This window comes from Equus caballus, chromosome 1 (assembly GCF_041296265.1).
Source record: "Equus caballus isolate H_3958 breed thoroughbred chromosome 1, TB-T2T, whole genome shotgun sequence".
Taxonomy (NCBI): domain Eukaryota; kingdom Metazoa; phylum Chordata; class Mammalia; order Perissodactyla; family Equidae; genus Equus; species Equus caballus.
Genome location: NC_091684.1, coordinates 106,157,720 through 106,170,858, shown reverse-complemented (window position 1 = coordinate 106,170,858; position 13,139 = coordinate 106,157,720). Strand labels below are relative to the sequence as shown.

General features: G+C 53.4%; 1 protein-coding gene across 2 annotated transcripts in view; it reads left to right on the top strand.

Annotated features, from left to right (window-relative positions):
• Positions 1–13,139, top strand: part of ACAN (aggrecan) — a 65,181-nt gene that overhangs the window by 13,580 nt on the left and 38,462 nt on the right. The window lies entirely within an intron of this gene.

The window sequence follows — 13,139 nt, the reverse complement described above, 5'->3', positions numbered from 1 at the left end:
TGGGAGGAGTTGGGAGGCAGCAGACAGCACGAGTTCCTGGAAGGAGTTTTCGAGAAGGCGGCTGCTCTGGCCTCCTGTGGCGTGGCTATTAGGGACTGTAATCCTGACAGCCTTGCAGGGGACAGTCTCACAGCCAGGCAAGGCTGGCAGAGAACTGGGGACATGCCAGAGACAGCTGGAAAGGGAGGAACAAAGTGAGGGGAGGCGATATCATATCATATCCGTGTTTGCAGCTCTTCTTTGTCTGTTCTGGAACAAGTCGAGAGTCAGAGGTGGTCTTTGAGGGGTTCATAGAGCAGGCTCTTTAGATTTGGGGCCTTCTTGTGCAGCCCCGAGGTGTCTTGGTGCTTTGAGCCAAGCTTTGAAACTGAACCCCATGCGCGTGAAGAGCCCTTCTGGAGCAGGCGCACAAGTGTCTATTGATTGAATCCAGGCTTTAAAGCTGGGGCCACAGAGTGTCAAAGGCCTTTGGATGATGAGAGCACGCTCCTGACGGGCTCCCTTCTCAGCACCTATCCTTGTTCCTGGCGTGTGCCTGGGAAGCAGAGAGCTGGCGGGGGAGCACTGCTTCTGGAGTTACACTGACCCGGGTGTGAATTCTGGCCCTGCACTCCCTGGCCCTGGGGTGTGAGGTAAGTCAGTCTCCCGTTCCGAGCCTCTGTCTCCTCTGTTCTGAACTGGGACTACAGCGATGCCCACCTCCCATGACAATTTTGAGCACTGAACGAGATGATGCACCTTTCACACTGCCGCCGGGCGACATGCTGGCATGGGATGCCAGTTTCAATACAGGGTAATTTTTAGAGGAAGTGGTTGTGACAGGTGCTCATGGATAAGAGACACCTGAGGATGGACAAGCCTAGTGTCCATCCCAGTGGGCGCGGTCTCCTTGCAGAGGCAGACAAATGATGCAGGTGGCATGCTCCTGCTGTGATGGGGGAGGGTGAACTCAATGGGAATGGGGCACCAGGGGGAGGGGTGCACTGGCAGGGATAGCAGAGCATGCAGTGTCCTCCTGACGCACACCTCAGACCAGGTCATTCCCTGAATCCCCGAGAACCACCATCACCTACAGAATGAAGCCACACTCCTGAGCCCAGCCATGGAGCACGTCAGAATCTGGCCCAGCTTTGTTTCTCACTTTATTTGATCCTACGCCGGCTGGGTCTTCTCCTTTCTCCATGCCTTTGTTCATGTGATCCCTTCCTCCTGGAATGCCCTGCTCCTAACTCTGCATGCCCTGAATAGTGTTCCTGTTGGTCATGGCTCAGCTCAAATGCCACCTCTCCTTCAGATCTCTCCCAGGTCCCCCAAACAGGAGTGACTTCTGCATCCTCTCAGCTCCTGGAACCCTCTCACCGAGAGAGGCCCTCCCTCTTGTACTGTAGGATTTATTCACAGCTCTTGTCTCCCATCCCACACAGTGAGCCCCAGGGCGGACTCATATGGGTCCATCCTTGGATCCCCCTGGGCACCTACTACAGAGTTTTCCATGTGACAGGAGTTTGACAGAGGAGAGGAGGAAGTGAGGAAAGCCAAGAAGTGCTGGGAACTTTCCCGGATCAAAGGCAATTATTCCTCCCACGTGAGGCCCAAAAAAGAACGCTCCGCTCTTCAGAGTGCACGCCCCAAGAAGGGGAAGTAGTGTCGCTGAAGGATGGCCACAGGGTGAAGAGGTCTTGTCCACTGTCCACTCAGCCTGTACCAAGCTCTCCCGGGCGGAGGATGGAGCAGGAGAGGGGCAGTCTCAGGAGGTCCCCAAGACCACCCACGGGTTCAGCAATTTGCTAGAAGGACTCATAGAAGTTAGCAAAGCTGTTCTACTCACAGTTATGGCTTATTACAGCAAAAGGATACAGATAAAAATCAGCAAAGGGAAGAGGCACAGAGGGCAGAGTCCCGGGGAGACCAGGCACAGCTTCTGGTTGTCCTCTCCCAGGGGTCATGCGGACAGTGCTTACTCCTCCCAGTCACGATGTGTTACAACATCACGGAAGACTGCCAACCAGGGAAGCCCACCCAGAGTGTTTACTGGGGGTCGGTCCTAGAGACATGGCTGACCACCTGCACCGCTGACCTTAGTCTCCCGCACCTCCAGAGGTCAAGTTGATGCCATGTGACCTGAGACCGCCACCATCAATCACACTGTTAGACTCTACAGCACGGTCCAAGGCCCGCGGGTAAATAAGGACTTAGAGGTTACCTTCTGGGAGCCAGGCCCCGAGTTCCCGTCGGCTCTCAAAGAGAAGCAGGACCCAAGAGGAGCTAAGTGGGTGTTCTCTATGAAGTCTTTCCCAGTCCTGGAATCGGGACGTGCAAACTAGGGTCAAAGAATGAGGTTTGACTACAAATAACTCGTCTCCTTTCTTACTCTTGACTAGACCCCAGGACTAAAATCCAAGAACCTGAGCATCTGCCCCAAAAGTTTGAGGCATTGTTTCCTTTCAGCTGCATCCCAGGCACCAGGCGGTCTACTTTGCTCAGAAATTCATCTTTACCCCCAAACCCCTGATGGCCCTTTCTGACAAGCAGGCATTTCCATCAGGACCCTCGGCTTCCAAAAACCTTTACGGAAGATCATTTTTGAAACTTAGGCTCAATTCCCACCCAGGGAGGCCACCGGGAAGTCCCTCTGGGTCCCCCAGCCCCTTCCCAAACTCCTACAAGAAGGAACTCTCTGTCCTGCCAGCTTGGCGGCCAGCAGCTAGTGGAGGGAACTCAGCTCTTGGCCCAGGATCCCTGCCCCAGGAAAGGTGCTCGTGCCTGATGGAAAATTTGGGCTGAAGGACACTCCTTTCCAACATCCCAGGTTCGATATTTACACAACGTCTGAAATTAATGCAGAGAAAATCTCCAAGTGTTCAGGCTGGAACAGGAGGCTGAGAACAGGAAGGGGCGGGTCCCAAGTCCCAGGGTTTTTTCCACAAAGAGAACAGGGCAAAGCTAAATGTCGCTGCGTGAGTGAATCAGGAGCCATTAAGAGGGCCATGTATCCCTCCACTCTAAACTGGTTTTACTGGGACTTTCCAGCTGCGAGCAGGGAGAGGTGGGACTAAGGGGGAAAGCTGGTGGCGTTGAGCTGAGTTCTTCCCTTAAGCGCCCACCCTTGTCCAGGCATGTGCTTCAGGGCCAAGGATGGCTGCGGCCACCCCACCCTTAGGAAGCACCACCCAGGGCCAGCCTTCCTTCCCAGCTCCTGGACTTGGCCCCCCTCCCAGCCCCTTGGAAATGCAGTCCTCGTCAGGCTGCCAGCATGGCTCTGACTTCTATTTTGTCCCTGGCTGCTGTCTCTGGAGTCACCAGCCACTCCCTGCCTGGCCCATCCTGCTCCACTCCTGGTCTTCTCCTAGCAGGACAGGAGCGGGAATGGATGTTTCCATGGGCCTCCTGTGTGCTCCAGGCTACCTTCCCTCCTGGGGCTTCGAACGCTCCCCAGGGCTAAGGAGGCAGGAGTGCTTTGAAATCAGGTGACATTCAACAGTTATGATCAGTCTTCAGTTTGACACTCCTTCCATTTCCACACTGAATCCAAAAGGGCCACTGTCCATTCATCAAGAGCCGTTCAGTCATTCATTTGACAGGTATTGATTGAGCACCAAGTATGTGCCAGGCTCCATTCCAGGCTCCAGCAAGCAAAACAGACAGAAGCCCCTGCCCTTGGGGAGTATGTATTCTAGGAAGGGAAAACAGACAATAAATAAACAAATAGAAAAGGACAATAATCTCAAATAATGGTAATGCTGTAAATAAAAAATAACAAGGTGACATGATAAGGAGGGACACGGGAGGGGCAGTGAGGGGACAGGCTGACCAGGGAAGGGACGTTGGAACTGAGGCTGGAATGATAAAAAGTGGGCAGCTAGGGAAAGACCCAGAAGTCTGTACCAGAAAGAAAGAAGAGGAGGTATGAAAGCCCTTGGGAGGAAGGAAGCTTCTGTGTTCAAAGAATGGCGAGGATGTGGCTGGGAACAGACATGAAACGTGGTCTGAGCAGGCACGGGAGCAGATCCCTGAGGGCCCTCTAGGCCGTGGGAAGGGGCTGGATTTTGCTCCAAGAACATCCATCCTGTTCTGCCGTGAAGCTTCCTTTTGCTTTCGCCATCCCTTCTGACCTGAGCTCAGCATCCCTGGCTCATGCAAGATTCCACTGGGGTACAAGCTGCCTTTCTACCAGCTCCTCCTGCCGCCCCACCCAACAGGATCAGACCACCCAGGAGACACAGGGACTTCTGTTGATTTGGAAGGAACAAAAGGAAATTCAGAGCAACTCGTCACAGGGAGTCATCATTCTCTGCCTCTCCTCCTAACTGGAAGTCGGCGATTTCCAGAGGCCTCATCTGTGGATATTCTGGCTACAGATGTCAAGAAACTTGCCCGAGGTCACCCAGAGAGCAAGTTATGGGTCAAAAGGATGAATTCAGGTTGTATTCTTAAGGGTATCCACCTTCTACCTTATCGTGTTGTCTCCCGGGAAACTCGAGAAGAGGCCATTTCAGGAAGTCGCGTAGAGCCTGGGTTCAAAGTGGACCCCAGAAAGGAGAGGAAGAACAGCATATCTCTTGTCACAACAGATCCAAGTCACACAGTTATTACTAGGAGGGACATTTTTCAATGGGTGAAGGGGATCAAGGCAGAAAGACCAGAGAGGGGATAAATTGATGTCTTCTTAAGGATTTTTGCTCTGTGCCCTGGACCAGGGTCTGCTCCTTCCACCTCCCCCTTGTGCCCACCTCCTCAGGCAGGACCTTCACCTACAAGCCCGCGTAGGTCTTCAGCCAACCAAGGACAGCTCTGTTTTTATCGTGGGACCCACATCCTCTGGCCCTGGTCAGGACGGGGAGGGGGGCCATAGATCGGCACTGGCAGAAACAGCTGCTTGGGCTCATTTCGGAAGCCAAAGTTCAGAGAGGGCTCCTTCCCTCACTCCTGCTCCCTGCCCTTCTGATCAGCAGCAGAGGAGCAGCAAGGAGCTGGCCAGCTCTTCCGGCTGCCCGAGGCGAGGGTCCTCTCGAGGCAGGGTGGGACGTTAGAAACGGCCAGAAGACCCAGCTCGAGGAGACTCCTTTGGACCTTTCCAGTGAGTCGGCTGATGGGAATCCAGATACTCCTGGGGTGGGGAGGGTTAGATTCCTGCCTTTGCAGGTACTGGCTGAGCCCTGGCGCATCTAATCAGGAATGAATGGCCTGATTAGAGCGTCTTAAAAACCCACCCGGAAGCCCCTGGAGGGAGGTTCCCCAGGACTGCCTGCAGCCCTGCTGAGGGGCTGTCTTTTCTCTTTTTTGGAACCCTTGGGCACTTTGCCCGAAGGATTGGGGGAGGAGCAGCCACATTGGGCTGCTGGAGCCCGTCCTCCGTTGGACTTAGAGGGACGAAGGAACAGCCAGGCCTTGCAGCTCCACCAGGGCTCCTCCCTGCTCATGTAAGGTCTAAGGGTGGGTTAGGACTCTCACTTGGGAACGCACCTCCTCCAGACTGGACCCAGCATTAATCACTGTTGAGGCCAATGCCCATATTCCAGGCACTCTGCAGCTCCAGGCAGAGCTGGGGTAGGTATTGGATTCCCCTCCCTTATGAACCAGTTAGGGATGCATTTTACCCTCTATCGATCCCTAAAGCCCTCTGGATCTGAAATTCCGTGATAATATCTCCCATCTCCTCCTCAATTGAAATGTGTTTGTTGACTGAATAATGGAATGAATGAGGAAAACTAATGAATGTAGAGGGGCTGGGAATGTTAAGGAAAAACATGGGATTTGTAGCCATAAGACCTGTGTTCCAGCCACTTACTTACTATCTGTGTGACTTTAGGCAAGTTACTTACCCTCTCTAAGCTGTCATCTCACTACCAGAAAAGTGAGGAGGGCAGTATCTATCTTTGCAAGGTTGTTTTAAGGATGAGAAATGGCCTTATCCACAGCTCAGAGCACAGTTCCTGGTACATAGTAGGCCCATCATGAAGGAAGTCTCTGATTGTCCATGACACCATTGTTTAAGTTGATACTGGTTGTAAGATGCTCACTATTGCTTGAAGGTAGAGAGGGGATGGCTCCCCTCGCTCAGTGACCGCAGAGAAACTCTGAGAGTGACAAGCCTGTGTCCCTGGAGAGGGCAGTGGCCACACTGGGATCTTGCTTTACGTTCCGCAGTTTCGTATGCACACACATCCTATGCCCAGTCTGGGGGCGAATGCAGGAATGAGCCCTGAGCTAACCAAGTTGGGAGGGTTTCCATCGTTTACTGTCATCGCAGATCAAATGACCGTCCATAGGGGGCATCGTTTAATTGAGATGTAGGCGTCAACTCGATTTGGGTGTCACTTCTCATCACTTCCTAGCAAGTCGGCACACGTTGGCTGAGGGCTTCCGATGTGCAGGGACCCAGTGCAGGTGAAATGGAGGCGTGGGCTATGCAAAGCAGCTGCTCTCCCTCCTCAGCGAGGGAGGAGCCAGTCAGATGAGACTGGGAGAAGGAGACAGAATTTACCGAGAGCCCCACAGAGTCTCTCATTTAGCCCCCCCAGAAGTCTTATGTGATAGATCCTATTTTATCAGCACTTTAGAAATAAGGAAATCGAGACTCCGAGAGGTTAAATAATGGGGCCAAGGTCATGTGTTCACATGTAAGTGTCAGAGCTGCGGCTTAACAAGATCAACGCACCTCCAAAACTGTGCTTTTCCCACCACTTGGCCCTGCCCCCCCACCCTCGCCATCCCCGTCCACCCACGCATGCACCCCCATAAGTGGTTGGCCTAGTAATTAAAACAACAATGGGAAAGAAGTCAGAAGCCAGGATGTGTTCGTTAATCAATTGGTGGTAAGAAGAAATGACAAAGGCTATGGGCCAAAAGAAGATAGTTCAGGCCAGGGTACCTGAGGGGAGTTCCCAAGAGGTGGCGTTTGTCCCAGGCCTCAAAGACAGCCATGATTAGGCCAGATGTAGAGCCTTCTGGAAGGAACAAACTATGTGAGCCACAGAAGGGAGGGGAAAGGGCCAACCCGACCCCAGCCGAGGGTTCAGATAGGGCCCTGATGGTAGATAAACACGAGGCATGTTGGCAGAGGGTCTTAAGTACCAAAGTAACAAGGCTGACCTGTTGATATGACACTCTCTGAGCCTGCATCATGTCTTGATTTTTTTTCTCCCAATCTCACTTCCTGAGCCTTGCTCCTCCCCTCGGAGGCCCCCAGAACTCCTCTCAGACGCGGGCAGGACCCACACAACCTCCCAGCTGCCCTCTTTGCACCCCCACCACCCCCACCCCCTGCTTCTTGCCCAGCATATTGAGGGCACAGGGGGCATCTTTCCAGGGGTCTGGAGCCTTCCCAAGGAATGTTGACCTGGGTGTTGGGGCAGAACAGGCAAGAGATGAGCGGGTCCCTGACCATGATAGAGGCTGTGGAGAGGGAAGTATAACTCATTCTGACTGGAGATCAATAGAGTTTTTCTCTTCTGCCGCGTGGAGCTGGCATTTAGACTCTCAGAGAACTCCAGGACCAGTTCCCCCATTCTGCCCCATTTCAGAGATGGAAAAACTGAGGCATGGGGTCAAGGTTAGGACCCAGAGCCCACTCACACATGTCTGTTATCTCTGGGTACATGTTTGTCTCCAACCCATAGGCTATAATTAACTCAGAGGATAAGCCTTCCTTCCCCTTCGCGGCCCCTCTGCCTTAGCCCAGCGCTGCTGGAGGCCAATCCTAGACAAAACTGTAGGCGGGAGGGGTTGGTCTGCAGCACCCCTTCCACCACCAACAGCCTTTCTCAGTGGACTCCCTTAATTGGCCAGAAAGCAGGAAAACATTTGCAGACTCTAAGATGCTTCAGTGATGACAGAGCAAGTAATAAAACAAGAATAAGGAAACCAACGATATGGAAAAAGACCCAGATGGAGAGAGGAGAAGGAAGAAGAGGAAGAGAGAGAGAAGAGAAAGAGGAGAAAATACAAAGAGAGTGTTAGCATCCACGAAAATCACCTTCCCAGTTTTCCTGGGGGTGAAGCTTGCAGTGGGATTCCAGTTGACAGATGGGGAAACTGAGGGCTGACGTGCATTCCCCAGTGAGTCACCACAGAGCTAGGACTGGAGCCAGCTTCCCGGCTCCCCTTTTCACATCACCCCACCATGTCTGTTTAGAATATGTGCTTAGAAAATCAGCGGCTGCAGTGGGGTGTCCCTCTGGCCAGATGTGTCCTTGGGGTGGGATCCATGCCCCTTTCCTGAGGCTGGATTTGAAATCCCAGTCTCGAGTGCATGTGCCGCCGCTTTGATGCACACATGTAGGATAGATCTTGTCCATGGGTGATAAGACAAGAGGCACTACCGGGAGATTAGCTCGCAAATAAGTGAGGTGCTGGAGGCCAGCAGCTGGGAGAATGGGCGACCTTGGTCCTTGTGAATCTCTACCCCAGGACTTACGTCACAGACACAGAGCCACTTGGTTACTGGCAAATCTTACTGCTCAAACAGTGTACCAGATTCCAACATCCACCCGTTTATCCAACAAGTAGAGGTCAAATGCCATTTTTCGTTGTTCCCGGCATTGCATGAGTTAACACAGAAGGACTTTTTTTTTAACTTAAGGCTTGACTTTCCGTCTTAAGGACGTCTCAGTCTGCATGTATGTAAAAGAATAGGAGACAAACTCAGTGCTAAAACGCTTAAGGGAAAGAAAACAAGAACAGCCCTCATTTGTAAGGTCTGCTGATTTCCATGCGTCCATTGCGACCAATTTCAAGGTACCAATGTGACATGTCATGTCACTGAACGGGGTTGGGAAGAGATGTTTCACATTGGCTCTGGCGAGCCAGTGCAAGCTGGCTCCATGCGCCACTGGTTGTCCCTGGAGCCCTGGGGAGGGAAGACCCGAGTTGTCGCACCCCCTGGGTTGCACATGGACTGTGACCTTCACAAAGTCACACGCCATCCTGACGTACTAGCATTAATCAATACAGTTCTGCACATCACAAGCAATCAATGTATGTCTCTAGCTGAGATTTATGGAATGCAAAATAGGAGTGGTCCACCTCAAAGGGCTGTGTGCTCACGGATGCTCAACCGATGTGAGCGTCCAGCCAGGCTCGCCTCCCTTGGAGGCCCACGGTGAAGGAGACAGCTTCTGCGGTGCCTGGGCCTCCATCTGTGCATTCATTTCCTGAATTGCCCTCTCTCTGTGCTGGGCACTCTGCTGGGGCCCAGGGAGACTGAGGAGCAAGACAGACACAGTCGCTCCCTGGGGAGCCTACAAACACGGGATTCTGACGGCCAGGCCCTGGAACTGGTTCTGGTCCTGGCTCCATCTCCAACTTACTGTGTGGCCCTGAGCAAATCAGTTAACCCCTTTGGGCCTCAGTTTCTTCACCTGTAAAATGAAGGCGTTGGACTTGATGTTCACGAAAGTCTATCCAAACTCTATCTTCTGTGGCTCCAGGGAGGGAGGAGAAGGCTGGAAGGCAGAGGACGAAGAGGTGAAAGAGCTGGGCATCTCTCCATGGGAGAACAGCAGACGAGAGCAGCTTGGACCCCTGAAGATCTGGCATGAGTCCCATGAGAGAGGAGGGGATGTGTTTACTGTGGTCCCTGAGGGTGGAACTGGTGGGAGGAAATTATAATGGGAGTGGGCCTCATTCGGCCTCCATCTGGGAAGATGCTGAGCACAGAGCTGCCCAGCACCGCATGGGCCGCCCTCTGAGGGAGTGAGCACCTCCTATGCGATCAGAAGCTGAAGACCACCTGCCTCGGCTGCACAGTCAGGACCCCCAGCAGGGAGGTCGTGATGGTAAGACCCGGAGTCCACAATTCTGCAGGAACGACAATAGTCATTGGGTCCCTGTGTTGTGTGGAAAAGCAAAAGGATGCAAAAAGGTTACAACTCCGTAAAACACAAGCGATGCCTAAGGAAAAAGGCTAGAAGGAAGGAAAACTGTCAGGATGCGACTAACGATTGGACTGGGATTGAGAATTCTGGTGATTTTTTTTTCTCTGTTTCCCCTTTTCCAAAGGTTTGGTAGTGCAGGGATGTTGTTTTTGAAACAAAGGCCGTTTTGTCCTTTATGTAAAGTCATCTAGTCCCATCCTGAGCCCAGGACAAGAGTCCCGCCTACAAAACCACTAACCTCTCCGCCAGGCCTCACCTTCCCAGAGGCTCCCTCAGGCCTGACACCAGGGAGCGGGAGGAGAGTGGCGTTGACGGATGCTGCTGAGTGCCAGACCCTGTGCCGGGGACCGAGCCAGAGACACAGTCCTGCCCTCAAGGAGGGGGGCCTGACCGGCACATACCTCACTCCGTCTTTGAAACAGCCGTGGGGGGGGATCCCACATCATTAAAGCAGTAGGTGGCAGAGCCAGGCCCGAGACCCAGGACTGGGGGTCTCCACTGCATGTTACTGGAAGAGCATTTCAAGGGTGAGGTGCCCTTCCAGTCCCATAATTTGATGGATGCTACCCCGAGCTCCTCTCTGGCTTCACTCTGAGCGCCCCGTCCCCTGCCCCTGCCCCAGCGCCACCATCCCCTTGCCGCCACCTACCTCTGGTTCCGTGGAGAAAGGCCTCGCTGTTGACAGGCTGGCAAAGGCCATCTCCTCGCATAAAAGACTCAGTGAGTCCTGGAGACACTTGGAACCCAGACAGAATGGAATTTCTCCCTATTTTCTTTACAGCTGAGAAAACACACACCAACACAAGAGCATATTTATTGCGATATTTCTATCCCAGAGTTTGTCTTAAAAAAAAAAAAAAAAGAAGAAATAAAATTAGTTTCTCTGCCCACGCCACCCCTACCCCACCCCAGCCCTTCCCATGGCTGGTGGAGGCCAGGGAGAAAAACAGCGCCCGCCGAGCCCCACGGAGAGCCACTATGGCCCGGACAATGTCGGGCTTGTTCGGAGGCGAGGGAAGAAACACAACTCCGAAAACATACACAAAACTTCCCGGGAAGGGCGTTCTGAGGGGAGAACAGGCGGCCTTGTGTCTGGACACGGAGTCCCTGAGGCCCTGGGAAGCGGGGAGCCAAGTCTAGCCCCCTCCCCAGAGCAGAGGGGACCCCTCACCCTTTTGGCTTCTGGGGGACTGTTTCCCGGCCACGACTGGTCACACCAGGACTGGACGAGAGCACCACAACTTGGTGGCTGCTCACTGTGCCAGCACCTGGAGCCCCAGAGATTTGCTTTTGAAGGGAGCATCTAAGTAGAAAGATCCCGGAGGGGAAGCAAGGGCTACTTCTGAGGGTTTTGGGGTCTTGTGGACTTCCCACAGGGTGTAGGGGACATGCCCCACACGTTTACCTCTGTACCCCCGGCAGCCCCCGCATACACAGCCCTTTCATGGCTCTGATGATCAGTATACATGGAGTGAATGAAGGATAGTGGTGGAAAGATAACTCCAAGTGACAGCCAAGGCCATCCAAAAGGGTCCCCCAGACTCCTGGGCCCTGCTCGCCCCTCCCCCAGGCCTTCCTGGGATGGGAACCCCAGGGGTACTGCCCTCACCCCCAAATCTGTCCAGCCCAGCTGATGGTGACTGAGCCCACAGCAATGCCTGCTGGGCCATCAGACTCTGACAGAGCCAACGTCCGGCCGGGCTGCCGTCCCAGCCGAGCGTTCCCCAGCCTCTGAGAGCTCTATTCTCCATCTTCAGTTCCAGGTCCTCTGTCTCCTCCGAGGCCTCCCCCCTCCTCCCTGCAGAGTGTCTGTGATGCACACACTTCTCAAGCCTGGACCAAAGGCTCCTGCTCACAGATGGGAGAGGGGGCAGGGGCGGCCCCAGCACAGGCCCATCCAACAGAGCAACTCGGCAAACATCATCGGCACATGTCATGGAGTGCAAGCCGCAGGTGTCTACAGCATGGCTGCACAGCCTCTAGCCAGGGGTGCTCCGTTGTGGCTGCACATTAGGCCCTTCTGGGGAGCTTTTCAAACGCCTGAAGACAAGGCTGCAGCCCAGCTGACCTCAATGTGCAGCCAAAGCCGAGAACCACCCCTCTGCTTGAGCTCTCGTAAATTCAGCTGGGTGTTCTTGGGGTCCACCTGCACCGGCCCAGCTGGAGTCAGGTCCCAGTGGTGCAGGCGATGCCCTTCACATTGTGGTTGTCGCAGATTTGACAGTTCTTCCGCAGAGGACAATGAGGAAGGCTTGTTTTTCTTGTTCACGTGAAGTCATTGTTGGGGCCAGCAGGAAGCCTGCAGGAATCCCAGGACCCCATTTCTCTCTTTAATTATTCATCTGTCTGTCCCCCAGCCTCCTTGAGAGCTCTCTGGGCGGACATCCTTCCCCTGACTTGAGCCAGGGCCCTGAATATTTCCCAAAACCTTGGCGTGTTCTCCGTTCTAGGACACACCAGATTCCCGCATTGGAAGTTGGCAGCAGGTCCGGATTTCGTCGGGGAGGTTGGAGAACCGTGTCACCTCTCTGGGCCTGGGGGATTGTGTTAGTCAGACTTCTGCAGAAAGACAGAACCGACAGCACGTGATAGAGATTTATCACAGGAGTTGATTAGATTCATTATAAGAAATTAGCTCGCGTGATTGTGGAGGCCTTTGGCAAGCTGGAGACCCAGAGAGTCGGCGTGTACTTCCAGCCTAAGTCTGAAGACTCAAGACCCAGGAAGACCTGATGTTTCAGTTGAAGTCCGAAGGAGGTTTGAAGGTCATCAGGCAGGAGGAATTACCTCTTTTTGTTCCATTCAGGCCTTCAACTGATTGGATGAGGCCCACCCACATTAGCAGAGCACGATGCTTTACCCGTTCTACTGATTTAAGTGTTAATCTCATCCAAAAACACCCTCACGGACACACTCAGAATAATGTTTGACCAATATCTGAGCACCCCGTGGCCCAGTCAACTTGACACATGAAATCAACCATCAAAGGATCCTATAGGATGAGCCTTTGCTGGTTGGAAGGGGGGGGGGGTTCCCTAGAAAAAGTCGGAGTAAGTTTGCAGCCTAACACCTGTAGTTAAACCGAGAAATCCGTAAGGGCTTTGTGAAGAGATGATTCTCAGAGAAGATTGCTCTCGAACCACGTACAGCCTCCTTATCTTGATGTGATTTCAGGTCCCCAGCCACGGTGTTTATCACCTTGTGTCATGTGTCCCGTGACCTTTGCCCTCACTGTATCTGACTCTCCACGTGACACGTCTGCCT